Consider the following 4992-nt stretch of genomic DNA (forward strand, 5'->3'; position numbering starts at 1 on the left):
CCGGTTATGGATTTAGCAACCATAAATGGTCCTTCCCAATTGGAGTTTCTTGCCGAGTGAAGATTGCGCTGAACTACTTTGAGAACCAGGTCCCCTTCACAAAATTTGTTAGGTTTGGTCGTCCGCGCTTTGAATATCTTCTGTTGATCCGGAATTCCTCTTGTGGTGGGATTCCGTGGTTGTGGCACATATGGACACTCGTGCAGGAAGGAGTATCCCTCGTAATGTCTGTCATGCTTAGCCACATCTTCAGCAATGAATCTGTTGATAGGATGATCCACTTGAAGAGATTATGGACCCAACCATTGGGTGAAATATTGCTGAGGCGAGATTATCCACTCATAGCATTTTAAGATTGCTAAATTGTTTGCAGAGTGAAGCCCTTGAACCAAATAAGCATATTTGAAACTGATGATATGGGCACATGAGAAGGAATAAGACTTGCTTGAGTGCGAAATCTCTTGACGAAACCGTTTGGGTGTTCCTCAGGCTTTTGTGTAAGTTCTGTCAAGGCTTTGACCTCCTCCAGATACTCGAACGGTGAGGTATCTTCTTTCTCTTCCTCTGAGTCAGAGGTTTCTTCAGCGGAGAGATGTGTAATTGAAGGTGTCAGCGTCACCTTCCCATCATGAATCCATGTGCGTCCAAGAATCATATCATATCCTGGATCTTCTCGGATTATGTAAAACTTGGTCTCAGTGCAGACCAAATTTTCTTTGACTTTGAGGATGACGTAGCCGTACGCGTCTCTGGAAAATCCTTCGTGATCTCTGATTTCCATGGGGGCATGAGTAGCTTCCTGTCGAGTAATGCCAGCGGCTCTGAGAGTTTTCAAAGGGATGATGTTGACGGCAGTTCCGACATCAACAAATTCTCTCTTGAACTCGTTTCCTTTGATGTGCACCGTGGTGAGCAGTCCCCAGTCATACATTTCTTTGTCCGTTGCTGGAGGATCAATGAGTGTCTCTTTAATCAACAGACGATTTCCTAACATGATGTGGTTTAATGCCGCAAACATGTCTTTCCTTTGAGCCTTTGATAAGTATAGCAATTCGCAGACATGCTCGATTAAGGATTGAACTGCTTCTTTGACGGGAGGCTCAGAGATGGTAAATGTTCGGACTGGAAGGGGGTTTCTGTGTACTCCTTAAGTCCCCAGGTTGACTTCTCCCGATTCTACCTTTTCTCTGAATATGCGTTTCAAAGTTTTACAATCACTTGTGGGGTACTGACGAACCTATGAAAGCGACAGTACCGAGGATTTTCCACGACCTCTTCAGTTGGTTCCTTCTTGACATATGGAAACTTGATTGCACCGCCTTGAATCTAGGCGTCCAGTAATTCGATAACTTCTTCAATGGAGAAGGTAAAATCAGGTGCTTTTGGATCTTCCGTGTGTTGAGGAGGAGCTTGCCCATTATCTTTCTTTTGCACCTTTAAAGGGGTTGAGGAAGTATGCTTATGTTGTGGATAATCTTTCCGTTTGCTTCCTTCCGCGACAACATTTATGGAAGGTTTAAGGTTGTACTGTTTGTTGATCAAACGTCTGTTGCTGCCTCTGGCCTCTCGTGGTTCTTCAGCTTTTGCAGTCTTAGTCCTTTCTAATAGAGCAGGTGCAGTAGTTGCCGACCTCTTGGCTGCTTCCTGGAGTTCTGAGAAAGTCTGGAACTTGAGATTCTCCAATAAGGCTCTGTAGACTGGAATCATTCCGTTGATGCATAAGTCCACAATTTGCTGCTCTGTGACATTCGGATCATGGAAATCCAACACTTGAACTCTGAACTTTTCACACAATCATTAGGATGTTCGTTGTTCTTTTGAAACATCCTTCCGAGATCAGAGAGGGTAACTTGCTCTGAAACGAAGAAATACTTCCTATAGAAAACATTAACCATTTCTCCCCAACTGTTGATAGTTCCTGGTGCGATGTTGTTATACTAGGTGTATGCTCTGCCTTTCAAGGATTTTGAAAATTATTTGAGTCGAACAACATGGTTATTCTCATGTTCTCCCAAAGCTTCCAGGAACCGAGAAACATGTTCCCGAGCGTTGCCGGTTCCGTCGTACAAAGTAAAGGTTGGAGAGATATAACCTTTTGGAAGAGGAATCCTCTGCGTAGCAGCAGGGTATGAAGGCTGGTGACGATGGACATGTGGGGTCTTGTCCTTTCCACGGTTCTCTAGAAACCGTTCTAAATCTTCCCGAATGATGAAGTTTGATGATTCTTTCGCCGATGGATCGTCCGCATCTCTGCGAGCTTCATCATCATCAATTGTATGAATTGGAATTACCTCAGGATCGGCGTCTGAGGATTTTTCCTTTTCTTTTCCTTTTCCTTGGATCTTCCCTGACATTGTATCAGTGAGAGCCTTCAGTTGATTAAATAGCTCCTTCTGTGCTGTAGCCATATCGGTTTGATTCTTTGCAAGAGTCTTTTGCACTTTGATGAGATCAGCAATGGTAGGTGGTAGATTCCCTCTGACTTCCTCAGGGTGTCGGCGAACAAAGGATGACCATCCGCGTTGATGTGAGGAGAAGTGACATGACCACCATTAGTGTTAGAGTCCGGAATCGTTTCCGGGATATACTCGTTGTTGTTGTTGTTGTTGTTGTTGCTAGTGCTAGCGCCGTTTGCGTTGGAACCTGGGACTAACCCAGACCTAAGACCGACCATCTTGTGAAATTGTGAGATTACAACCGAGAAAATGATCTCCTACTATGGTCGCCAATCTGTAGATGGGGAAAAACGATTTGCTGGTTTTTACGGAATTAAGTAGACGACCGTTCGAAGGAGACTCCTTGAACCGAGCGAAATGTTCAACCTCACACAGATGCACTGCAAGAAGGGAGTGATTTGAATTCGGGAGATCAATCTGTAGTACTCAGGCCTAAACCAAGACAATGGTCGTTCCATAGTAAATTCGGTCACAAGAGAGGATGGGTTGATCTGTAGGAGGGAAGCTGAGAAATGTGTGGAATCAATGGTAATCAAAGATTGTGGGTGTCTTGTGTATTATGAATAAGATAAGTTCTGAATGACTGAAGTTGCTCAGTTGAGAGTAATTGCTCAATTAATGAGGTGTTGATCTCGTGTTGTCTGTGAGACGTGAGATTCTTGTTCTGTCTTCAATCATGATTCAGAGACTTATTTATATTGCTGGAATTGAAGACACCATGATCCCATGAAGTGTGACAGTTGATGGAATTAAAGAATGGGGAAGTGGAAATTGTGTTTGAAACCAGTTGCTCATCGTGCGGAGACTTGGTCGATTTTCCATCCACTACTTTGTTAACTCCATCAACTGATTGCACGACTTGCATACATTCCATCGTGTGTATGAACACACGTGTCGTAGACCGCCAGACCAAAACCCTATTTGATATCCCCCCAAGTGACATGAGTGATGTCTCGTGAACGTGGAGTCTGCAGGGCAGACGTGTATTTAGTCAGTTGCTGACTTCATGGGACGATGACTCCATGTATTTGCTGAGTTGAACATGATTCTGCAAAATGTTCTGAAACTCATGAATTGAACGTGTCTGTTGAGACAGAGGTGTAATTATCACGTTGAGGTGAGCAATTATTGCTCATTCGATGAATTGTTGAATATTGATAGTTGAAACAATATTCCTTGGTTTGAGCAAATATTGCTCATCTAAGCAAGTGTTGCTCGTCTGATGAATTATTGGCAGCGTGACCGAAATAAAACATTACTTAGAATACTGGTAGTTGAACCGAGTATAATAAAATGGTGATCATGAGATCGTCGTAAAATTATTAGCGTTCGAATATGGAATTATGATCCTTGGCTCAGAAACCCTAATTTGATCAATTGATGACCGAGTGATAGTTTATTGAAAATTTAACCATGGAATGAAGGAGGACCGGCTACATGAGACCGTGGGTCGACCATGTAACGTCCATATGCTCGCGTGAGAAAATACCAAGACCCCTTGAAGAGTTGGTGAAAAGATGATCAAATGTTGGTTCAATCATTTTTCATATAATGCTCGTCTGAGCCTTAGGTGATAAAACCTAATTAATTATGGAGAGGTGATAGACCGACCAAGGGGTCATGAAACCAACCCTGGATGGTCATGGGATCGAATGACGATCACTTCATGAAATTCCAAAATTATTTGGAAGAGTCTTGGACCTAATACGTGCAATTGTGCAAATTAGGTCAAACCATGAAAATACGTGGGACCGGCTCATTGCGAACCAAAGAGCCAACCTTGGTCGGTCAAGGTAACATTCTCACGTTGTCAACACGTCCGCGTCTCAGTCCTGAGAATTTTGATATTTTCTGGCGTGCGTTTGAGCAACCATTTGAGAAAATACAATAAAATCAGGGTTTTGCTGAAATTGAGGATACTTCATGAGATGAAGGAAAATAATTATAAAATGAAGGAATGATGAAGCGTGGGAATGCTGAAGCCAAGGCATGGCATGCCGGCCGGTGACCACGGTCCCATGGTGCCTTTTCCTAATTTTATATTATTTTTCATGATTTTATGAAAATATCATGAAATGAAGGAGTTTTCATGAGATTAGGGAAATAATAATAAAATAATGAGGAACCATGAGGTGTGGGGCCGATCGGGATCAAGGCATGGCCGGTTGGCCAACAATCACGACCCCACAATATTTTTCCCAAATTTATATTATTTCCTTCGTGCGAAGGAAGCACCATGAAACTGAGGAGTTTCCTCAAACAAAGGATGTTTGTTCAAATGAAAGGATTTTCATAAGATCAAGGAAAATAACAAAAAATATGATAAAATGTAAAACTGGCATAGGATTGGCCAGCCGGTGAGCCCAACACCTTGGTCAATATTCAATTATTTATTATTTCCTTCCTATTTTGCATAGGTTCATCGTTTCGTCGTATTTTGAAATACTCGTTCATGCGGTGATTGTTAGTGCATCATCGTTGAGTACACTTACACCATTTGAGTCGGGGCTTACTCAGAGGTAGCTCAGACGCCCGT

Source organism: Papaver somniferum, chromosome 5, assembly GCF_003573695.1.
Source record: "Papaver somniferum cultivar HN1 chromosome 5, ASM357369v1, whole genome shotgun sequence".
Lineage (NCBI taxonomy): Eukaryota > Viridiplantae > Streptophyta > Magnoliopsida > Ranunculales > Papaveraceae > Papaver > Papaver somniferum.